General features: G+C 41.5%; 1 pseudogene; it reads left to right on the forward strand.

The window, feature by feature from the left end:
* Positions 1-26,689, forward strand: part of LOC135511395 (serine-rich coiled-coil domain-containing protein 2-like) — an 81,271-nt pseudogene that overhangs the window by 38,164 nt on the left and 16,418 nt on the right.

The raw sequence follows: 26,689 nt of genomic DNA on the forward strand, positions 1-26,689 counted from the left end.
TGGACAGTTTTTGTGTTTTGGGAACATATCTTTTGTCATGTCCCCAGACTGTTTCCGCAACATTCAGAGAACATTTAAAGATCAGGCGAATGTTTTATACAAAAATTCTATAATCAGTTTTTGTGTTATGAGAACATTTTCCGTGACCACAGAAACAATTGTGTCAATTTCAAACAATTTCTTAAGCCCCTCTAGACTATAGTAGAGATATGTGTGTTTGTATTTGTACCCACAACTGCCTTATTGATTAATAATATACCCAAACGTTTGTATTTTATATTGGTTATAGTTTCCTTTTGCATTGATTACATTTCTGGGTAAGGCATACTGAAGCTCTGGATGTTTTTTTTACAGAGGTCTGGGTTGTGGGGGACAGCTACACAATATAAGGATCAAGCTAGTTTGGGTCATATGAGGTAAGCTGTGTGGGCCTCAGATAACCTCAGATTCATATCTGAACAGACATAATATGATTATGTTTTTGAACAAGTTGTGTTTGTTTGAAGTTTCAGTTCAATATGGGGTTGAATGGGCCATGGCTTTTCCTTTGGTTTATTATTCTGCATTGATCGCCCCACAGGGTGCAGATTGAGAGGGGCAGGAGGGAAAAGAAGGGGGAATAGAGGTTGACTCAATGTGGGACACAGAATAGTGCTGGCATTCCCATATTATGTTATAGTCACTATACACAACCAGAGCAAAAAGCATCCTGAGTTGATGTAAAACCAAAATGTGAATAATGTGTAACGGGCAATTCCACAGTCCTGGAATTTAGCTGATACCAAGGGCCCAGGTTCGGGTCTAGAAGCAAGGATCAGACTGCTCCTACAGTTTTGCTTTGTTACTGCAGTTTAACTGAAGCCCGTCCACAGACATTTCCAAAGACAGCCACATAGGGAAGTAGATTTAGAAAATTCCGAATAAGACACTTTAGTCATCACTTTTGCGCACAAATCATCCATTAAATTATTCAAATAATTTTCACTGAGGCAGAATTTTTTTTCATCTCTCACAGCCAAAGACATTAACATTTTATTTTCATCCAATATCTGCCTTGTTTTTGGATGATGTGAGATGTCATAGCTGCTCGCGCTGCTCCTTGTGTACACTGAGTGCTATTGTGTATGTGATGTTGGTCCGTATAAACCAGATGCAACATGGATATCCTGTTAGTGATACCTTCATGCACCAATCCCTTTAGCGGGATTGATATGACAACATCCAGTGAAATTGCAGAGCGCCAAATTCAAACTACAGAAATATCTATATTCAAGGTTTACGAAAATATAAGTGTAATACATCAAAATAAAGCTTATCTTCTTGTTAATCCAGCCGCAGTGTCATATTTTAAAAGGCTTTACGGCGAAAGCAGACCATGCGATTATCTGAGGACAGTGCCCGCATACAAACACATAAAAATCATTTTCAACCAGGCAGGTGGCGACACAAAAGTCAGAAATAACAATATAATAAATGCCTTACCTTTGAAGATCTTCTTCTTTTTGCAATCCCGAATGTCTCAGTGACACAATGAATGGTTGTTTTTAAAAATAAATTCCTTCTTTATATCCCCAAAATGTCAATTCATTTGGTGTGTTTGATTCAGAAATACACCGGTTCCAACTCGCCCAACATGACTACAAAGTATCTAATAAGTTACCTGTAAACTTGGTCCAAATATTTCAAACAACTTCCTAATCCTACCTCAGGTACCCTAAAACATAAATAATCGATCAAATTTAAGATGGGATAAATTGTTTCCAATACCGGATAAAAACAACGTGAAGCGCGTTCCAGTTGACGCGCAACAAACAGTAGAGTCCACCTGGAGTGACACTTACAAAGAATAGCCATACTTTTTCATTTCTCAAAATAAAAACATTGAACAATTTCTAAAGACTGTTGACCTCTAGTGGAAGCCATAGGAACTGCAACCTGGTTCCTATTAAATAAGGCTTCCGATAGAAACCCATTGGGCAATACTATGCCTTCAATTGTTTTTGTCCTTGGGGTTTTGCCTGCCAAATCAGTTCTGTTATACGAACATACATTATTTTAACAGTTTTAGAAACGTTAGAGTGTTCTCTATCCAAATCTACCAATTATATGCATATCCTAGCTTCTGGGCCAGAGTAACAGGCAGTTTACTTTGGGCACGCTATTCATCCGGACGTAAAAATACTGCCCCCTATCCCTAAGAAGATTTAAACTTAAAAAAGGCAGAACATTTACCGCACTATTCAGTTCAAATGTATTTCTAATACCTTTTAAAAACCTTTTCTGGAAGATGTGATCTAAGACCCCTTTACTTATTCCACATTTTTTAAATAGAAAATGGTTAACAAATGTGTATATGCTTTAATTTTATAAAAATATATAGACTAGCTTTTAATTTGATACCCAATTTGATATACTCCTGTGAACTTCACGTTGGTGCTCATGGGTCCTTTTACATGGAAATGGACTAACCTCAATCAATTAAATATTTGAACAATGTGTAACCTCAATTGATGAAATATCTAACTATATTTAATATATATGACATGAGAGAGAGATAATCACACTATTCCTATAAATTAGTGGCCAAGAGTCTTAATCTGCTGAGCCGGTTTAGCACCACTGTTTGGACAACCATTGGAGCTAGCTTCATTTCTAATGGGGACCTGCTGTGCTACTGTGGTCCTGCTGGACTACCCAGTCCTCTGATTTTGGCTGATGGTTCAAACATCAGAGTGCCAGGGAAGTCAGCTTGAGTGAGATTGGTTTGAAATATGATCCCAGATTCTCAGTCTATTCAACCAGCCTTTTTCTCCACTTTTTTGGGGTAGATTATGAGGCCCGCTCTGCATCCTAGCTGAAGCCCGCCGGTGTGAAATCCCATTTCCTCTGGTGCAAGGTGCCGTGACTAAGACCTTCTCCACATAAGGGACTTCTATAGAGGAGAGAGAGGGGAAAGAGAAGAGAAGGTGTGTAAGGGCAGAGGGGGAGAAGAGAGAGGTGAAGAGAGGAAGAGGATGCAGAAAGGTAAAAATGGAGAGTGAGAGAAGTCAAGAGAATGATAATAGGACTAAGAAATGAGCAGTGGAGAGATCACAGGAGAGAAAGTGTTTGTGTATGTGTGTGTAAGGAGGCAGACCGGCTGGAGAGGTGTCTAAGGTGCATGAAGAGGAGGATGGTTAACAGTTGAAAATTGTTTTATTTATTAATTTATTATTCATTTATTTTCAAGCAAAGGTGAATGGCTTGGTATAGTACCAGAAATCTGAAAAATCAACATGTTAATAAATTAGAAAAAATGAATAAACTTCAAATTACTTCAATAAATATGATAAACTCATTGATAAACTTAATCCTTGCACTGCGTTTGACTAGCCGGAAGCCCAGCCTGCCCTCTGGCACTCCAGCTCTAACTGGACCTGCTCTTATATCATGAAGATGTTGAACAAACCAACATATCAAATAACTTCAACATTCACCAGTTTACATGTTACATCATTATGATTTTCATATGTACATTTTTTAAATTTAAATAATGTTGACAAATAATATCAAACTTCATAATGGTCTATCTATAAATACATAGGAACACATTTCACTATTAGTTTATTGGTTTATTTGGATCCCCATTTTCTTTTTTGCGGAAGCAACAGCTATTGTTCCTGGGGTCCACTACTTACCCCGCCCTGTGCAACTGGGTACTGGACTTCCTGACGGGCCGCCCCCAGGTGGTGAGGGTAGGCAACAACAACAACATCTCCACCCCGCTGATCCTCAACACTGGGGCCCCACAAGGGTGCGTTCTGAGCCCTCTCCTGTACTCACTGTTCACCCACGACTGCGTGGCCACGCACGCCTCCAACTCAATCATCAAGTTTGCGGACTACACAACAGTGGTAGGCTTGATTACCAACAACGACGAGAAGGCCTACAGGGAGGAGGTGAGGGCCCTCGGAGTGTGGTGTCAGGAAAATAACCTCACACTCAACGTCAACAAAACTAAGGAGATGATTGTGGACTTCAGGAAACAGCAGAGGGAACACCCCCCTATCCACACATCGATGGAACAGTAGTGGAGAGGGTAGTAAGTTAAGTTCCTCGGCATACACATCACAGACAAACTGAATTGGTCCACCCACACAGTCAGCATCGTGAAGAAGGCGCAGCAGCGCCTTTTCAACCTCAGGAGGCTGAAGATTTTCGGCTTGTCACCAAAAGCACTCACAAACTTCTACAGATGCACAATCGAGAGCATCCTGTCGGGCTGTATCACCGCCTGGTACGGCAACTGCTCCGCCCACAACCGTAAGGCTCTCCAGAGGGTAGTGAGGTCTGCACAACGCATCACAGGGGGCAAACTACCTGCCCTCCAGGACACCTACACCACCCGATGTTACCGGAAGGCCATAAAGATCATCAAGGACAACAACCACCCGAGCCACTGCCTGTTCACCCCGCTATCATCCAGATGGCGAGGTCAGTACAGGTGCATCAAAGCTGGGACAGAGAGACTGAAAAACAGCTTCTATCTCAAGGCCATCAGACTGTTAAACAGCAACCACTAACATTGAGTGGCTGCTGCCAACACACTGACTCAACTCCAGCCACTTTAATAATGGGAATTGATGGGAAATTATGTAAAATATATCACTAGCCACTTTAAATAATGCTACCTAATATAATGTTTACATACCCTACATTATTCATCTCATATGTATACGTATATACTGTACTCTATATCATCTACTGCATCTTTATGTAATACATGTATCACTAGCCACTTTAATTATGCCACTTTGTTTACATACTCATCTCATATGTATATACTGTACTTGATACCATCTACTGTATCTTGCCTATGCTGCTCTGTACCATCACTCATTCATATATCTTTATGTACATATTCTTTATCTCCTTACACTTGTGTATAAGACAGTAGTTTTGGAATTGTTAGTTAGATTATTGTTGGTTATTACTGCATTGTCGGAACTAGAAGCACAAGCATTTCGCTACACTCGCATTAACATCTGCTAACCATGTGTATGTGACAAATAAAATTTGATTTGATTTGATTTGACTTGGACTAGCCCACCATCAACAGTGGTAGGAACCCATTCATGAAATGGGGTTGAATGCACCATCACTTTCTTTACAACACGCAGGACGAGACAAAGTGAATGGAATGCACATCAAGGTAAGTACACAGCTCAGCTTCCGAATGAATACAAATGCAGTTAGCGATCAGACATTCACATACAGAGCACAACATAATGACTTCATAATATTAGGTGATCAGTCTAACAATGGACAACAGATAAAATGTGTTGTCTGTTCTGTTACAGCTTGCTGTGTGCCCAGGCTCCAAACACGCATACGGCGCTCTGCTGCACATTACACACATCTGCTCAATAAACAATGAAATAGTACCTTGAATTTCGGGATCATTTCTAATGCATGGTGATGAGGATGAGAACCGTTACAGTGTGGAAGACTGTTCAGTTGGGACATAAGTATGGATCAGATATTGTATGTTCTTTTTCTGTTTTCTATCATGGTTCCTTGCTTTCCTTACCTTAAATAACACATCATCCATTGATGACCACCAACCTCCATTTTATGGGCACATCTTCAATCGCTATTTATAAAAATGTTCATCTGATGTACAAAATTGCCTTAAAATTCATCCTTTGAATAGCATACCGAAAGCAAAAAGGTCAAGAGTACAAATCAATACTTCAAACTTTAACGTATTAATTTGTACTCTAGGCCTCTTTGCTTTTAGGTGTGCAACGCTTTGAATTCAACAACAAGCAGTATAATCAGAGTGCAAACTATTTTAGCTGTTATAATTTTACCTGCTTGCCGTCACATTATTATACTCATTCAAGAGGGATGTTCCTTTAGAGAAATGAATGTGTCTGCTAATCTTTTGTTGTCTCCGACTGCGTCTTGTTGTTTTAAATGTCAACCGATGTTTGTGAGATTCAAAACGAGAAGTGTGAGCGTGGAAATTTGGCCACTACTTGTTCACTTTAGCAGACATGCCTTTTCAGGTGGGGGAATTGTGAGGTGTTTTTTTACATACCCCGACATCCTCTAGAATCTCTTGTAACAATCTCTTGTGAAATGATACGATAAAACAGTTGGGTTACTAGCTTGATTATTGTCCTAGATGATGGACGTGTAAACATAAAGTGAATCAAAATTGGAATTTTTATTGAAACCAACATTTGTCTCTCTCCCTCCCTCTCTTCCACTATGCAGGACATTCTGAACAACCTGGACCACCTGGAGCTAGCTGACCTGGAGGATGACGACCTCTTGCTGGATGTGAACCTCCCTGAGGAAGGCTCTCTACACAATGGTGAGAGGACAGACAATAGTGGCTCCAGGTGCAGTCACATACAGTGTTGATTGACCTACCTTCACCTTTCCCCAGGCTTGGTGCTCTTTAACAATATGATTGGTTCCCTAATCATTACACTGAAAGCCTAATCACTGTGATCAGATCCGGTCACCTTTTGAATGTAGCTCTTCATTCCACTGTGTAATTTTAATCATGTTTCCTTTCCATGTTTTATCTAATCATGACACATTCCCTAGCCCTATAACAAGTGCTGATTAGGTAACAAGATAAAGTAATTGCATTTATCGTTTTGGTAAATATGTTTTTATTCTCAGAAACAGCATAATTGTCTTTGTGTCAATTTATGGGTGTGGATGGGCATGCATGCATTTTATTACTATTTATCGGACATCAACTGTGAATCGTGGGTAATGAAGTCTCTCAACTGTATTGTGAATGCAGTGCTGACACTGCTATTCATGGGTAATGTAGTTCTTTCGACTGCTCTGAATAGACTTTACCCAGTGTCAGACCACTGACCAGTCTTGCCAAGGGATTGCTAACAAGGGTCCCTTCATGACCCCAAAAGGCACAGACAAACCCAGAGCTTATGTAGTCTCCACACACACACGCACACACACACACACACACACACACACACACACACACACACACACACACACACACACACACACACACACACACACACACACACACACACACACACACACACACACACACACACACGCACACACACATTACTGGGGCAGCTGCCCTTTAATTAGAACTAGCTAATGAAAGACTATAAACAGTCACAGCCTTGTTTTTCTGTTTACAGAGTGCTGCAGTGAGTGTGTTGAGTGAGTGTGACAGGAATGTTCACTCTGAAAGAATGTGAATCCAACCGGCATACTCTTCTCCTCCTTTTTGGGAAGAGCCTGTATTTATAGTCCTGTATGTCATAGCGAAGGGTCGTAGCTAAGGGAGAGGAGAGCAGAGAGAGGGTCCAGCCAAGCTCAGCCGTTTGGGGCAGGCCTAGAGAGAGGGGAAGAAGGGAGGGAGATTTACTGTTGCATAGTCTTAGGCTCACTCTCCTCCCCTTCCACCCTCCTTTCCATTGACACGCAGGCTGTGCCAGCCAAGCAGGAAGGGGAAAGGAAGAAGGGAGAAGGGAAAGGGAGGCCCTGCTATTTTATCCAGCAGGCAGGCTCCAGCTCCAATGACAGGAGAGGCCCGGTGGTCTCTTCCCTCCCTCCCCAAGCTGGTGACACCCAGCCTGGCCACGAACACAGCCACCCCAGCCTCTCCCTCTCTCTCTGGCCCCAGCTCCGAGAGAGTTTCTCAGAAAACAGGGTGGAGGAGTTTCTCTAGCCCTTTAAACAGCTGACTGACACTTTAGCCCACACTGTTTTCTCACACTTTCTTATATTTGGATTTCAGTTTTGTACAGATGAGAACGAGTTTATGGATGTAGCAGAGAGTCTTGGAATGTAGCTGAGCTGACTATTTGGACAGGGTCGTCATCAGTTGCGGTATGTGGAGAGAGGCTGGATAAAGTGTTTCTTGAGTCCTCAGCTGAAGAAAGTGGCCGACTTTCTGTATTCTGTGTCCTTTGTTTTGCACCACATCATGGTCCAACTGCAGTAAGATTCAGTTATTTAAAGACGGGCAATCAATTTTATTCAGTCTGTCTTTTTGATGTTGTCTCGGTTCATTAATGGCTTGTTTGAATAGTGTTGCCAAATATTTATGTCCCTTCCTTTCTTGCTCTGTTTGAAAGGGAAATTGCGTGTCTGTCTGTGTTTTGTGGGTGAGTACGAGTTTGTTAAACTTCTCTCTTGATGTTTTCCCCTGAGAGTCCTACTGACTGTCGGCCTTAGCTTGAGTCGAGAACTGCCGTCTTCTTTGGTTTGATGTCTTATTCAGTACAAATCATACTTCAAGCAATGGAGCAATGTGTGAATGTTTTATGAGATGAAGAACTGCTTAAAGAATCCTTATTTTGCTATGTGATTGTATTCTGACTTTCTGAGTATGTGTGCTTGTTTGTGGGTAGGTGTGTGTGTAGGAACAAATAGATGTCCTCTAAAAATCGAAACAAATCAAGTTGTCACATGCTTCTCATGGTTCTACACAAGCTTTTTCCACTGGTGCTTTTCCAGTTGGCAGCAGCAGCGCATAACTTGGTTGCACCAATTTTTATATATACAGTGCCTTTGGAAAGTATTCAGACCCCTGGGCTTTTTCCACATTGTTACGTAACAGCCTTATTCTAAAATGGATTAACTCAATACAAATCCTCAGCAATCTACAAACATTAACCCGTAATGACAACATTAAAAAGTTTTCTGTAATTTAGGGACAATTATGAAAACTTTAATAAAATACCTTATTTACATAAGTATTCAGCTCATTTTCTATGATATTTGTTGATTATCCTTGAGATTTCCTTGAGGTTTCTACAACTTTCTTCAGGCGCCGACAGAGATGGCCGCCTCACTTTGCGTTCCTAGGAAACTATGCACATTTTGTTTTTTTATGGGTTATTTCTTACATTGTTACTCCAGGAAATATTAGGTTTTATTACATACAATTGGTAGGAACTATTGGATATAAGAGCAACGTCAACTCACCAACGTTACGACCAGGAATATAACTTTCCCGAAGCGGATCCTCTGTTTGGTCCACCACCCAGGACAATGGATCGGATCCCAGCCAGCGACCCAAAACAACGGCGCTACAGAAGGGGCAGACGGAGCGGTCTTCCTGGTCAGGCTCTGTAGACGGGTACATCGCGCACCACTCCCGAGCATACTACTCGCCAATGTCCAGTTTCTTGACAGAGAGACATCAGAGATTGTAACGTTCTTTGTTTCACGGAAACATGGCTCAGGATACGTCATCAGAGTCGGTACAGCCACCTGGCGTCTTCACGCATCGTGCCGACAGAAACAAACATCTCTCTGAAAAGAAGAAGGGCGGGGGTGTATGTCTTATGATTAACGAGACGTGGTGTGATCATAACTACATAAAGGAACTCAAGTCCTTTTGTTCACCTGACCTAAAATTCCTTACAATCAAATGCCGACCGCATTATCTACCAAGAGATGTCTCTTCGATCATAATCACAGTCGTGTATATCTCACCCCAATCAGACACATCAATGGCCCTGAAAGAACGTCATTTGACTCTATGTAAACTGGAAACCACATATCCTAAGGCTGAATTTATTGTAACTGGGGATTTTAACAAGGCTAATCTGAAAACAAGGCTCCCTAAATGTTATCAGCATATCCAATGGCAAAACCCTGGATCATTGTTATTCTAACTTCCACATGCATATAAAGCCCTCCCCGCCCTTTTTTCAGAAAGTCTGACCACGACTCCATTTTGTTGCTCCCAGCCTATAGAAAGAAACTAAAACAGGAAGCGCCCATGCTCAGGTCTGTTCAATGCTGGTCCGACCAATCGGATTCCACACTTCAAGATTGCTTCACGCACATGGACTGGGATATGTTCCGCATAGCGTCGGACAATAGCAATGATGAATACTCTGATGCGGTGAGCGAGTTTATTAGAAGTGCATCGGTGATGTTGTACCCACAGCATCTATTAAAACATTACCCAACCAGAAACCGTGGATTGATGGCAGGATTCGCGTGAAACTGAAAGGGCGAACCACTGCTTTTAATCATGGCAAGGAGACCGGAAACATGACCGAATACAAACAGTGTAGCTATTCCCTCCGCAAGGCAATCAAACAAGCTAAACGTCAGTATAGAGATGTAGAGTCGCAATTCAACGGCTCAGACACGAGAGGTACGTGGCAGTGTCTACAGTAAATCACGGACTACAAAAGGAAAACCAGCCCCGTTGCACATCACGATGTCTTGCTCCCCTAGAAATTAAACAACTTCTTTGCTCGTTTTGAGGACAACAAAACCAAAACCAAACCAAAACCTGCAGGCTCTCCTACACTGCAGCATAAGTGAGTAAAACATTTAAACGTGTTAACCTTCGCAAGGCGCGTCCTCAGACCATGCGCAGACCAGCTGGCTGGTGTGTTTACGGACATATTCAATCACTCCTTATCCCAGTCTGCTGTTCTCACATGCTTCAAGAGGGCCACCATTGTTCCTGTTCCCAAAAAAAGTGAAGGTAACTGAGCTAAATGATTATCGCCCCGTAGCACTCACTTCCGTCATCATGTGAGAGACTAGTCAAGGACCATATCCCCTCCACCCTACCTGAAGCATGGGAGAAACTCCCCAAATGCAGCTGTGCCAAGCTTGTAGCGTCATACCCAAGAAGACTCAATGCTGTCAAAGCTGCTTCAACAAAGTACTGAATACTTACGTAAATGTGATATTTCAGTTGTGTGTAGATTGATGAGGGGAAAAAAACATTTTAATAAATTTTAGAATAAGGCTTTAACGTAACACAATGTGGAAAAGTCAAAGGGTCTGAAAAGACAACGTGTGTGTGTGTGTGTGTATATTTATCATATATTTATTATTTCAGCTATTATTTCTTTCATCAGATCCCCATACACTCAATTAGTATTCGGTAGCATTGCCTATAAATTGTTTAACGTTTTGGGTAGCCTTCCACAAGCTTCCCACAATAAGTTGGGCGAATTTTGGGCCATTCTTCCTGAAAGAGCTGGTGTAACTGAGTAAGGTTAGTAGGCCTCCTTACTCAAACACCCTTTTTCAGTTCTGCCCACAATTTTTCTATGGGATTGAGGTCAGGGCTTTGTGATGGCCTCTGCTGTACCTTGACTTTGTTGTCCTTCAGCCATTTTGCCACAACTTTGGAAGTATGCTTGGGGTCATTGTCCATGTGGAAGACCCACTTGTGACCAAGCATTAACTTCAGGAAGTCACTGATGTGTTGAGATGCTGCTTCAATATATCCACATACTTTTCCTACCTCATGATGCCATCTATTTTGTGAAGTGCACCAGTCCCTCCTTGCAGCAAAGCACCCCCACAGAATAATGCTGCCCCCCCCCGTGCTTCACGGTTGGGATGGGTTCAACGGCTTGCAAGCCTCCCCCTTTTTACTCCCAACATAACAATGGTCATTATGGCCAAACAGTTCTATTTTTGTTTCATCAGACCAGAGGCTATTTCTCCAAAAAGTATTATCTTTGTCCCCATGTGCAGTTGCAAACCATAGTCTGATTTTTTTATGGCGGTTTTGGAGCAGTGGCTTCTTCCTTGCTGAGTGGCCCTTTCTGGTTATGTCGATATAGGACTCGTGATAATATAGAGACAAGTGACTTGATGATTAGAGAGAAAAGGGCCTAGAACCAAGCCATGAGGGGACACCAGTCGTTAGAGTACATAGTACAGACACAGATCCTCTCCACGTCACGAGGTAGGATGCAATACTAGAATGTGCAGAGCCTAATACGCTCAGCCCTGAGAGGGCGGAGAGGAGGATGTGATGGTTCACGGTGCTGAAGGCAGTGGATAGATGTAGGAGGATGAGAACAGAGGAGAGATAGTCAGCTTTGGCAGTGTGGAGAGCCTCCGTGACACAGAAGAGCAGAAGAGCAGTCTAGGTTAGGTGACCCGGGTCAAGAAGATCGTTCTGAGAGAGATAAAGTTGACCAGAGACAACACGCATAAAGAAAAGAATGAGGAGACACGGGTCTATAGTTTGACGTCACATAAGTCGAGGAGAGCAACTCTGGCAATTTTGACATCAGAGGGGATGCAGCCAGTGGTCAGGGATAAGTTGAGGGAAGTGAGGTCTCCAGAGATGGTCTGGAGAAGGGATGAGGGGATGGGGGTCGAGTGGGCAGGTTGTCGGGCAGGCAGACCTCAGTAGGTCACAGGATGTCATCTGGAGAGAGAGGAGAGAAATAGGTCAAGGCTTAGGGTAGTTCTGTGTGAGTGAGACCAGTGAATGAGTGAATGAGTAGCATATTTTTTTCAAAGTGGTTGACAAAGTCGTCTGGACCATATGATTTTCGTGGGTTGACACGTTGAAATTATTGCTTGATGTCTTTCACAGAAATCTGTATATCAACAGCTGGTATGGTGTCTATACTGTCCAAGTCCACTTTCTGCTGCGATGTAAAATCACAAAAAGTCAACCTAATAGAAACTGTTAAAATACTTTGGAAAAGCAAGGTCATTTGACAGTCATCCAATGTCTCTTTGGTTTGTAGCCTATGATGGTTTGTAGCCCTTGCCAGGCTTTCTTACGGTCCTTAAAAATGTTTTCTAATTGGTCTTTGTACTCTGCTTTGCACTCCTTAAATGTTTTTAAGTTGCCTCTGTTATTTTTCCTTTCCTCTTTACTGCCACCTGATTTAAAACACTTTTTTTCTGGTTGAGGAGTTCTTTTAATTCCTGAGTTAACCACAGTTTATTATTGGGGGAGATATTGCCTTCCTTTTTGGGAATAATGAAATCCTCACCGAAACAGATGTACTCAGAGACGGTATCCGCTGCCTCTTCCGGGTCATCGGTGCTGTCCATCAGAGCTGCCCAATCAGTTGACTCAAAACAATCATGGAGGGCTTCAGTCCATCTTTTAATCTCCACCTTTTTAGCCTTTTCTCATTGCAGACGTGCTTTGTAGACTGGGATGAGCTGAACCATGTTATGATCCGAACCCACAAGATTGGGTAGTGCCTTGGAAAAATACACACCTGGGATGTTAGCAAAACAGAGCTTCAGAAAGGCTTCATTTCGGGTAGGACATGTAACATATTGCTGATATGATGGTAAGTGTTCAGATAGATTGCACATGTTAAAGTCTCCCAGGATCAGCTTTACTGCTTCAGGTGACTGTCTCAGCCTGGGATACAACGTCGTGAATCAAGTCGGCAGCTATTTGGGTGTCAGCGTGGGATATGTAAACAATAAAAAAAATGGATCTGATTTATTTCCCATGGCAGGTAGTATGGCCGTGGGTTAAGAGCAAGGAGTTCAATGTCTTTATTACAGACCTTGTGCTAAGTTGTAGTATGGGCAGGTTTGCAATAGTTCTCATTGATGATTGCACATACCCCACCACCATATCTTACCAGGGTCAATGTTTTGATCCATTCTAATAATTGTGGAGCCATGCAGCTCCACAACGGAGTCGGGATCCTGTTCTGTAAGCCAGGTCTCAGATAGACAGATCAAGCAGGATTGTCAGTACTCTGAGAGGTATTGGGTACAAGCCCGTAAGTACCTAGCAAAAAGACAGTACTAGACCACAACAGATAAAGACAAACAAATGATACTTATCACTCCGGGAGATATCAGGAGTCCTCTAGCCACAGAATGAAGCGCAAAACCCTTCAATTGAAATGTCAGGAAATGAAAACGCCTACGTATCTCATAAAATGTTATCATAAATTTAATCACGGAATAATTAAAGTAGACTTCTAAATTTGCTACCAAAACTTCAATGACTTTTCAAGGATCAAAGCGCCTGCTTCCGCCATCAAGCTGTACCGGAGCGCCAAGTCTGGGACTAAAAGACTCCTGAACAGCATCTACCCCCAGACCTTAAGACTGCTGAACAGTTACTCAAATGGCTACTCTGACTATTTGCATTGATCCCCTTTTTATTTGCAATGACTCTATGCTGGACTCTACCCACACATACTGACATTCCAACATACAGTTACGTCATTTAGGAGACGCTCTTATCCAGAGTGACTTATAGGAGCAATTAGGGTTAAGTGCCTTGCTTAATCTTGGAACTCCCCATCACGGATCCGTGATCGTGAATAAAGCCTCAGGCTCATTAGCATAACGCAATGTTAACGATTTCTGAAAATCGCAAATAAAATGAAAATAATGCGTCTGCTCTCAAGCTTAGCCTTTTCTTAACAACACTGTCATCTCAGATTTTCAAAATATGCTTTTGAACCATAGAAATTGACTAATTTGTGTAAGAGTATGCAAAGCTAGCATAGCATTTTGAGTAGCATTTAGCACGCAACATTTTCACAAAAACCAGATAACCAAATAAATAAAATCATTTACCTTTGAAGAGCTTCTGATGTTTTCAATGAGGAGACTCTCAGTTACATAACAAATGCGCAGTTTTTCCTGAAAGCGTCTGTGTGTAGGAGAAATCGTTCCGTTTTCTACATTGCGTCTGGCTACCGAAACGAACCGAAAATTCAGTCACCTACAACGTAAAACTTTTTCCGAATTAACTACATAATATCGACCGAAACATGGCAAACGTTGTTTGGAATCAATCCTCAAGGTGTTTTTTCACATATCTCTTCATTGATATGCAGTTCGTGGAAGCTTGCTTTCCTCTTTGTATCCCATGGAAAAATACTGGCAGCTGCCTTTTGCGCACCAATTTCGGCGCAGGACACCGGGCGGACACCTGGTAAATGTGGTCTCTTATGGTCAATCTTCCAATGATCTGCCTACAAATACGTCACAATGCTGCAGACACCTTGGGGAAACGACAGAAAGGGCAGGCTCATTCCTCTCGCATTCACAGCCATATAAGGAGACAATGGAAAACAGAGCCTCAAAAATCCTGCTCATTTCCTGGATACCGTCTCATCTTGGTTTTGCCTGAAGCTCACGTTCTAGGGCACGCACAGAAAATATCTTGGTAGTTCTGGACACGTCAGAGTGTTTTCTTTCGAAAGCTATCAATTATATGCATAGTCGAGCATCTTTTTGTGACAAAATATCTTGTTTAAAACGGGAACGTTTTTCATCCAAAAATGAAATAGCGCCCCCAGAGCATCAACAGGTTAAGGTCACATTGACAGATTTTTTGTTAATTTGACTCAGGGATTCAAACTAACAACCTTTCAGTTACCGGCACAACGCTCTTAACCGCTAGGCTACATATACACACATGCACGCACACACACTATGCCACTTTGTTTACATACTCATCTCATATGTATATACTGTACTCGATACCATCTACTGTATCTTGCCTATGCTGCTCTGTACCATCACTCATTCATATATCTTTATGTACATATTCTTTATCCCCTTACACTTGTGTATAAGACAGTAGTTTTGGAATTGTTAGTTAGATTACTTGTTGGTTATTACTGCATTGTCGGAACTAGAAGCACAAGCATTTCGCTACACTTGCATTAACATCTGCTAACCATGTGTATGTGACAAATAAAATTTGATTTGATTTGATTTGACACATTACCTACGCTCACACACAAAACATACACACATGTATATTGATGCCACACACGCACACTCACACAAAGACACATTTAAAAAACTTTCACACTCTTCCCAAATGCTGCTGCTACTCTGTTTATTATCTATCCTGATTGCCTAGTCACTTCTATAACTACCTACAGTACATGTACATACTGTACTACCTCAACTACCTCGTGCCTCTGCACATTGACTCAGTACTGGTACTCCTTGTACAGTATATAGTCTCATTATTGTTATTTTTTGGGGTTACTATTTCCTGTAACATTTTTAGCAACTTTTCCGTACTTTTTAACTCTGCATTGTTGGGAAAGGTCTCATAAGTAAGCATTTCACGGTAAAGCCTACACCTGTTTAATTCGGGGAATGTGACAAATTACATTTGTATTTCATATTCAAGGTAGGCTATTCCATGTTGGTTGAATTGTGCATTGCAAATATTCAACCAAGACTTTGAATTTAATTGGTTTGCATACCCATTCTTGCCTTAGCATTTACTGGTAGATATCATAACTTTGAAAATGTTTCCTACAGCTGTCGGGTTTCTCTCCACACAACAACCAGCTGTTTGAGAACTGCGCGCTATTTCTGCCCGACAGATTATCTATAGACTATATGTGTGCTGCGTGCATGATTAATAATTGACATAACGAACAAACAGCTTCTGGAATCCATCTGTGTTTTTTATTTTTATAAATGATTTAGCCTGGATAAAAAAATAAAAAAAAATTCACTGGCCCAAGCGTGTTTCCAAAATCTCCCCTGCATGTCAAGCCCATGGGTATTCCCGTGCCGTTGTTGCCTCTTCAGAAAGCTGGTTTAATTTTGGTCAATTGCATATTACTGTTTGAATAAATGATGATGATAAAAAAAGCGAATTGTGAACAAAAAAGGAACGTGACCAGGTAAAAATAAATATATAGATATATTTTTTTGACCAAATCAAATCAAAATTTGTGTTGCACTGCCAAGTCAAATGGTCGCAAATGCAACTGTTTTGGTCACAGTATCAAATCCAGTTGTAGACTAACAGTGAAATGTTTCTAATTTTCCAACAATGTAGGGATAAAGATAAGCTCATGGGGCAATATTTGTTTGTGTGTGTACACGAGTCTGTTTACATGCAACATATAGGACCACTGCCCCCAGACACACACACACACACACACACAAATGTCTTAGATTCGAAGCTAACTCTTGGATGACCGTGACCTCTCTTTCTCTCTGTGAAGACGCTAACGGGATGTCCCATTTTGAACGCTCAGAGAGGGGGGGACGACAAGGTCACTGGAGGAGAAGGCAACATCACTGGAATGGACCAGATCACTTCCACAATGACACCAGGTGAGAATCAGTAGCTATCCTACAGCATGAAAATGGTAAAAATACCAAACATAACATAGTATGCTAGGTGTGCTATATTTAAGCAATAAGGCACGAGGGGGTGTTGTATATGGCCAATATACCATGGATAAGGGCTGTTCTTCAGCATGATGCAACGCAGAGTATGTGGCCATATACCTCTAACCCCTGAGGTGCTTTATTGCTATTATAAACAGGTTACCAATGTAATTAGAGCAGTAAAAATAAATGTTTTGCCATGCCTGTGGTATATGTTCTGATATACCACTGCTGTCAGCCAATCAGCATTCAGGGCTCGAACCACCCACCTGATAATCGTGAATATGACGCTCCAGAGTGAAATGATTTACAAAAAGCCAGAGTGCATTTTGTAAATGACTTAATTTGCCCATTTACACCCAGTCAATGTGGCAAATATAAATATCTGACTGCCCCCCCCCCTCCCCACTCCCACTTCCAGGGATCCAGTGCTCCAGCAGTATGATGGTTATGCTGGCCCTGTGGGGTTCAGGGTAGGCCCCCGGCCCTCTCCTCCCGTAGGGAGACACAATGGACACACGGGGGCGCTGGACGAGCTCACACTCAAACATATGGCCCAGGACTGCAGCTCAGTGAAAAACCAGCTACTTACACTCAAGAGTTTATTACAGGTAACACACACTCCCTCAAAGGCTCGAATGTAGTCCTCGGGAACTCAATGTAATTCCAATCTAATCACTCTGTTGAGTTGAGCTATGTCTAAGCAAATGGAAATCATATCTTGTAACTCTTGTCAGCTCCTTTTACAATTAAATAGATTTAGCATCCAATAAAATGTAACTTTAGTAGAATAACTATTATGCCAAGGTTTGAGCTTACACTTTGCTAGACGGAGGCTGCTGATGTTGTATCAAGCAGTAGCTTTATAGGAGTTTATCACACATCCAGGCGGGAGAAGGCTTCTGAAGTTGAAAGGCAGTAGAAATATGCATTGCTGCCACAGTGACCCTCTATGCCTACTTGTGAGGATGTAGCGGAGATACACACTGAATCTCTCCCACATCTCCTTAGATGGAGAGATTTCTGGAGAAGAGAACTGGTTTGATATGATGTAATCATAGAAAATAGCTGCTGGCTTTACTGAGAATGTCACATGTCTCATGTCCATGGCTTGCGAGTGAGTGACTGTGGCACATGGTTTTATTCTATGTGTCACTAATCTCCTCTTACCTCTTACTACGACCCTGCTCCTCCCTTGTGGGTTACCTGTGGTACCTAATCACTTAATAGATCTGTCGGTATCAGATGACACATTCCATTTAACAGACACACACACACACACACACACGCACACACGCACACACGCACACACGCACACACGGACACACGCACACACACACACACAGTGTGTGATGTGACGTGTGAGACAGCTAATCAGTAGTGTCCAGCCTCGGACTGTACAGCGTCTCATGTCTGGCCCTGTAGGACCCCAATATCTACCTTAGTGTCAGGCTGGTTGATATTGGCTTTGGCCTCACAGCCCTCAACAGATTACATTCCTCCAAAACAAGTCAACTGTGCCCCAAGATTATCTCTGACATGACATGACAAACACATATCGACACACAGTTCACTTTCTGTGATGGTAATTGTATTTGTTTGTCAGAGCTGCGATTCTGTTCATTATCTCCAAAAAGGTACATCTTTAATAAGGACCAAAGGGATAAATGTGAGTTATCTGTACCCATGTTTGATTCATGTTCATTTGATATTTGACCTCTGACTGTAAAAGAAGGGCTGTTGCTGCTGGTAATAGTCATCTAATTGACAAAGTCTGTTTGTTTACTTTAATTAACAAGGTAGTTTGGCCTTGAGCACCAAACAGTTCGTTGGCCTGCCCATTAATTGTTCTCTTCTTAATTGTTTCTTTGGAGCTGTAATGTTGTGCTCTGGGCAGCAGCTGTAAAATGCATCTCTACTTTAGTCATAATTGATCTATCTGAGCTACAAGCAACAGGCTGTATCGGTGTACCTAGCTGACTATAGGCAAGCTAGGGCATCCAAAAGCAAAAAATTACAGTTATTTGGGGATACACAGTGAACATGTCCCTCTGCTTGAGAAAAGTCATTTTTATGTCTACCAAACTGCTTCAAGGCCCTTATCAGCCATTCTACAGAATAATCTACCGAAGAAGCTCCCAACTATGTAGCAATTAGTAGTATCATTATAATAACATATAAAATACAATATACCTACAACTAGTTCTCCTTTCTGCCCAGCATAGTACTGTTCAGAATACTGAATCTTTTGTTGTGTTTTTTTTGTTGTGTTTGTAGATGGAGGACGGTGGCCCAGAGGTTGTTGAGGGCGGTGAAGAGGATAACAGCATGACCCTACAGGTAGGACCCCACCTGGAAAAACACTATTTTGGACTTTGAGCCAAAACAAGTAGCATTGTTAGACTATAAATTAACCACTGTGTGTTTTTCAGTTGGAGGAGCTAATGAAGGAGGTGTGGAAGCTCAGGGAGGAGCTGAGGAATAAGGAGAGATCAATCGCTCAGCTCACACTACAGCAACAGCAGCTACAGCAACAGGGGGTGAGTCTCCAGGAGGGGTCAGCGAGAGGACGGCAGTCATTCTCTGCCAGTGCACGACAGCTGCTTAGTGCAACATTGGGTTATGTGGGAGTCGTGGTTTTACTTATACCATAGTCAGACACCTACATATGTGGGAATGGTAATCTCAGTTCTGTTAGCTTTTACCTGGATCCATCAGTGTTGTAGCGTTCATTAGTGTTCAGGTGCTAGTGGTCTCGTTAGGCAAAAAACCAGACTGTCCACTGACGTTATTCAAATTCCCCATGTACAGTAATACCAAATGTATGGAAGCCCTGAAGCCCAAGGCAAAACAAATACATTACAAATGTAGACTCATTTGAACAACTTAGTATCTCGTTCAAATGACATAGTTTTCTCATTTGAATGACTTAGTAAAAAAAAAGTTATTTTGTCAAATTAGACCTAATTTCTTACGCAGCTTCTCAGTCAGTGTAATGGTTGCTGCAGCCATTCATTCGCTGATTCCACCCATTGATATTATTATTCATTGACAGTTCTTTGATAGCCTAAAGCAGGGCTGCTTTTTAATTCCAGATCATTTAAGTGGGCGAGTGTGGAGGGAGGAGCAGAGCGTATTTCGAGAAGATTTGGAAAATGGTGAAGCCTTCTCTCCCGCACCTATTTTGCTCTGGTATTGCTCAGCCACAAGCTCTGGGCATGCTTTTCATAGCATGTTTTGTTTCCTTTTTCACTATCACTTTTAATTAGGCCTATTTGGTTTTAATGAATTAGCCTATCCCACCCACAGTAGACAATATCTAGTTTATATTCTACTTTCTAACATTAGGATATGTCATTTCTATTTTGAAGGACTTCAAATGTATTAACGCGTGTTTCAGGTAGGCAATACATAGGCTGCTGTAAAATGTAGAAACACCATAATATAATAATAATATATATATATATATTATATTATGAAGCTAAAATGTCATAAATAAATCCAGAATCAGTTTATTTTCATAAATGAAAGGGAATAAATCATCTCAAACTGCAACGGTCAAATAATTTGCACACAGAAGCAAGCGCCACCAAGCATCACATGTGCATTGAGTATGGGAAATGCGCTCCACAAATTAAATATTTATCATGACACAAGGCGAGACCCAGATGCAGACTCAGGATGCAGATGGTTAGAGTCTTACAGTGTTTATTAATCCAAAAGGAGTAGGCAAGAGAATGGTTGTGGATAGGCGAAAGGTCAAAACCAGATCAGATTCCAGGAGGTACAGAGTGGCAGACAGGCTCGTGGTCAAGGCAGGCAGAATGGTCAGGCAGGCGGGTACAGAGTCCAGAAACAGGCAAGGGTCAAAACTGGGAGGACTAGAAAAAGGAGAATAGCAAAAAGCAGGAGAACAGGAAAACTGCTGGTTGACTTGGAAACATGTAAGGCAAACTGGCACAGAGAGACAGGAAACACAGGCATAAATACACTGGGGAAAATAAGCGACACCTGGAGGGGGTGGAGACAATCATAGGGACAGGTGAAACAGATCAAGGCGTGACAATATAATTATTATTATTAAGACAGAAAAATACACATGTGAAAACTTAATTACATAAAGGAATATTATTGTAAATCTAGCCATAATATAAACAAGTGAAAGGAGAATTTAATATATACTCAACAAAAATATAAATGCAACATGTAAAGTGTTGGTCCCATGTTTCATGAGCTGAATTAAAAGATCCCAGAAATATTCCATATGCACAAAAAGCTTCTTTCTCTCAAATGTTGTGCACAAATTTGTTTACATCCCTGTTCGTGAGCATTTCTCCTTTGCCAAGATAATCTATCCACTTGACAGGTGTCAAGTGCTGTTTAATCAAGAGGCTGATTTGAGGCGGCAGGGTAGCCTAGTGGTTAGAGCGTTGGACTAGTAACCGAAAGGTTGCAAGTTTGAATCCCCGAGCTGACAAGGTACAAATCTGTCATTCTGCCCTTGAACAGGCAGTTAACCCACTGTTCCTAAGCTGTCATTGAAAATATGAACTTGTTCTTAACTGACTTAACTAGTAAAATAAAAATAAATTAAACAGCATGATTATTACACAGGTGCACCTTGTGCTGGGGATAATAAATGGCCACTCTAAAATGTGCAGTTTTGTCACACAATGCAACAGATGTCTCAAGTTTTGAGGGAGTGTGCAATTGGCATGCTGTCTGCAGGAATGTCCCACAGAGCTGTTGCCTGAGAATCATGTCATAAGCTGCCTCCAACGTCATTTTGGAGAATTTGGCAGTACGTCCAGCCGGCCTTACAACCGCAGACCAAGTGTAACCACGCCAGCCAAGGACCTCCACATTCGTCTTCTTAACATGCAGGGTCGTCTGAGACCAGTCACCCGGACAGCTGTACCCTTTTGTGGGGTAAAACGAATTTTGATTGGCCCAGTCATGTGAAATCCATACATTAACACCTAATGTATTTATCTTAAATTGACTGATTTCCTTATATGAACTGTAACTCAGTAAAATCATAGAAATTATTGCATGTTGAGTTGATATTTTTGTTCAGTATATTTCAAAAGCCTGAAATTGAAAAACACATTGAGATGAAGTCAATCCCGTGTGTGGATTCTATTTCCCTAAAATGTTATTGTGCCATTTATTTTTTGGGATTGGTGAAAGAAAGCAAGTTGGTCGCCAGTACAGTGCTGAACTATTTACAGACAATAATATACAAATTAAAACATTTAGAAGAAAATCAGCCTGAATATCAGGAAGCACAACTGCAACAGGTTTCGAGTCGACTACTAATTCATAAGCACATCTGAAACGGTTCTTTAGAGATTGCAACCCCTCTGTCCTCTATGTTCTTTCCATATGGACCTATTGACCCAGCTGTGGATCCGTACTACAGAGTGATGCATAAAGACATATCCAAGTTGGAGGCCTCTCTCCCCTATTTCAGGAATAACTTTACGCGCTCTGAGAAACAAGCCCTTAAATCTCCAGAATGTCACCTCCATAGTCATCTGCCCAGCAGACATGGGAGGCGCTGTTACTTTACAAGACTGCACTGTCTACAAGACTGAAGTACTCAGGCAACTGAATGATCAAACGTTCTATAAGAGACGCATTACAAACAAAACAACTTTTAGCTGTAATCGACAGTCACAGACGGCATGCAAAATGGTGGTATTACCAAACGAGAACACAGATTATTGGTGCGTAAAAACAGTTCCACACCAGTAGTCTACAATCTAAATCTCCAAAGGGACAGGACGAATATTCTTTGCGATATCAGACCAGGTTTGGCAGAAGGTATGAAGATCTCTACTCCGTAATGTGACACATTTGTTCACCAAAGACCAATTAGACGTTAGTTCAACTATTTCCCGCTAATAAAAACAACTCCACACAACGTTATTGTACATATCATCCATGCACACCTCAGACATTTTTTGCCCAGCAGGTGGCTTTTGACTCCTGGTAGCTTGAAATGTTTGATAGTGCCTTATCAGTCTGCGTCAGCCTGCACAAAATAGTAAGGTAATAATTGTTTATTCGTTGTTTTATTATTATTATTATTAGTATTGCTACTGCTGTATGAGGCTATACAACTGCCACAACAAGCTGATCCCTGTAATGCAAGGATACCTGAAACATCTATAATAGATTACCTTCGAAATAGAAACAACATATCCTATTGTTAGAAAGTAGAATATAAACTAGATATAGGCTACTGTAAGTGGGGTAGGCTAAATAATTACAACCGAATAGAGGAAATGAAAAATGCTAGGGAGAGCATGCCCAGAGCTTGTGACTGAGCAATACCAGAGCGAAATTGGAGCCTGGAGAGAAGCTGACACCATTTTTAAAAATCAGCTTGAATTAGGCTCTGCTCTGCACTCACCCACTTACACGCTCTGGTATTCAAAAGCAGCTCTGTTTTAGGCTATCAAAGAACTAATGAATAATCACATTAATGGAATCAATGAAGGAATGGCTGTAGCAAACCATTACACGGTCTGAGAAGCTGCATAACAAATGAGAACTAATTAGACTAAATAGCTATTTTTTTACTAAGTCGTTCAAACGAGATACTAAGTCATTGGAATGAGATACTAAGTCGTTCAAACGAGATACAAAGTTGTACAAACAAAATAATTCGAAGAGTAAGTTTTTTGTTTGTTTTTGGCCTTGAGCTTCAGGGCCTCCTTACAGCAAAGTCAGGTACAGTAATAGAAAATGTCAGAGCAACATCAATGTTCCAACCTCTCCAGCTCTCCCAATTCCAATAAGAATATCCCACAAAGCATCTTCTCTCCCTCACACTTCTGCCACCTCTAACACACACGCAACCAGTGTCTGGATATTTGCACATCTCTGTCTGAACTTTAAGAACTGAGAATGGGAAAAATCAAGCGAGAGAGAGATGGATAGAAAAGATTGAGAGAGGATGAACTGCAGTAGAGAAGGATTCTGATTGAAACGGATAGACAATAATAAAGAAATTACCAAGGACACAGAGAGAAAGATTAAGGGAGTTATGTAATGGAATATTAGATGAGAGCCAGATAAGGAGAGATAGAATAATAGAGGGATGGAGAGAGAGAGAATAACAGAGACAGAGAGATAGAATAATATAATGAGCCAGATAAAGGGAGAAAGAAATGCTGAATTCTCTGTGGGGTGAGCTGCCAAAATACTTTAAGTTTTGACGTTTGAGTTTGTGTGTCTGCTTTGTCAGCAGTTGATGCAGAGCTGCAGATGTTCTGTCATTAGCAAAGGGTGGTTGGTGGTGTTTTTTTGTTATTGTTTTCTCTGAGGAGAGAGACAGACATGTGGGTATGTTGAATTTTAATGTAACTTAGCTCTTCATTGATTATGAGGTTGGATTTTATTGAATATTAATATTAACCTCACCTCACTCAACATTGGGGCTCCTGGAATGAATACATTGTTTAACGACAAACTGTCAATTACCAACTGATCCACTGCTATAATCCAAACTTCAAAACCCACTGGGGATGACCTACAAGCTCGTAGAGTTAATAGGGTCTACTAGTTATGTCTAGACTAGACACTGTTTTTGTATCTTCATTAGAACCCAAAGACTCAGAAATAAGTTCCACTCATGCAGTTTTTGAATACCAACTCACCCTAGTAGATCATTCATTTGTTATTGTTCTTTTCCTGATACAGTAGTGTTAACTCTCTCTCTCCTCCCCCAGCCTGCACATGCTGCCCAGTCCGGGAGGGGTCACTGCCACCAGAGGACACAGTCACTCGGGGGGGACAGACGAACTCACCACGACAAAGCCACACAGACCTCTTGGAGAGGACAAGGACACAGCCAAGCGGTGAGTACACCTACAGTATATACTGTATATCTGGAGAGTGGAGACCTAAATCCAGTTTGTCTCCAATCTGTCCACTACTACGTCCACTACTGTGTCAGTCATCAAGCCAGTCCATCACCTATAGTCCCCACCCTCACACTATCCCCCCATTCAACTTACTCTCGCAGGGGGTTTCTCTCTCTTTTTTTCCCTGTATTTCAGACAGTATCAAAGTTACAGGTTTCACACTGTTTAGTTTTGCACGTTTTATGCTGTACTGCAGATTGCACTTCCTGTCCTCTCTACATCTGTCCTTTCTCTCCTCCCTCTCTCTCTCTCTCCCACTCCCTACCTCTCTCCCCTCACAGTTCAAAGGGCTGTTGGAGCAGGTAGAAAATGTGGTTTATCTTCTCCTCTGATCTTAGTTCCCACCACTACTGTTAACGTGTGACATCCTGTGTCCTGCCTACTAGTCCCTGTATAGTGGTTTACCCAATACATTACACTACTACTGTCCAATGCCCAGGATGTTGTTTGGGCTTTTAAATGTTTAAACTGTTATGGAATTGGAGAATTTATATACACCACACTTTGATAAATTTAACGTAGTCCACTGTAACTTCGGGAGATATGAAGGGTACCCATGTTATTAGATATAACTCTTAAGTTCCCATGGCTTAGTTGATACACTGTTAACTAGGGTTTTGGCAATGTATGGAATGACAGATCGTCCCATCGTCCTCTGCGAACATTGCGGAGCACGGAGGGGTCAATTGGCTGGAAGAACCATAGACATTAAAACCAGTAGGTAGTGACATCATCCACATAATCTTATGGAAAACTCCCGATGGCTCATGAAGCCTGAAGTATTTGAATTTGAAGCATGCCATATTGCTGAAAAGGGCTGAATGGCACTAACAAGTTGCTACGGATCATGGTGAAAGTTTCCGTAATTAGCAAAGGATCATGGTCAACGAACAGTAGTCGTTTTCATCCTGCCTGAGAGAGTCAACCAACCAGGCACGAGCCTCTTCGTAGCCTGCCGGCCTGTGATTGGTCTGTGTCATCAAGTGGTCCTATGTGTCGACAAATGTAGTAGTCAGAATGGATCACTATTTATGAAATATCTAGATTTGTAGCAAACTTTTAAATAATTCACAGCGGGGATCGAACTTGATCATAGCTTTAGAGCCCAAAACATCCATACATTTTTTGGGGGTTTGGCCTTTCTGGCGATTGTAATTTACATACTGTAGGCTTTCTATGGCAGACCAGGGGATTTTGCACTGCTGGGTTGCTACAGTATGTAGTCACTAGCAGAACTTGTGACTTCGTGCTCCAGACCGGACACTGGGTGCCTGGGAAGAACACAATATAAAGGACACATTGGTTATACCAGAACTGTGATTTGGTGCATAATGTCATTCTTCTTATTTAAATTGTTACAAAAGCCACAATAAACAATCTCATTAAATCAATGTTCAAACAAAAGTGTTAGACCTAGTTATTTTTTAACCGAGCCCAGGCTGCAGAATGATTTTCAAATATGGGGACCTATGTTTCTCTTGTCCATAAAAATACTCCGATATAGTTATATTAGCCTACCATTAAAAAAATTATACTATAGCCGTATAAAGTGTAGGCTATGTGTAGGCTATTGTTATTTCATCTTGATCATCTGGGTAATCGCATTTGTGACATTCTTTCTTCCATTAAGATACTTTCTGACAGTTTCAGACTAAAAAAAGGAATGTGACAGGATTTCACTTAGTAACTATAGTATAACCTGTTTTAACTAAATTAGAAAAAAAACGAAACCTTGGCTGACGTGGTGGGAAAGAAAGCACGTCTTCGCCTGTTTGACAGTTCTTCGGTTTCAGGCTGAATGACATAGGTGAGCCAAAAGACCTGACCCAAAT

This window comes from Oncorhynchus masou, chromosome 24, assembly GCF_036934945.1.
Source record: "Oncorhynchus masou masou isolate Uvic2021 chromosome 24, UVic_Omas_1.1, whole genome shotgun sequence".
Lineage (NCBI taxonomy): Eukaryota > Metazoa > Chordata > Actinopteri > Salmoniformes > Salmonidae > Oncorhynchus > Oncorhynchus masou.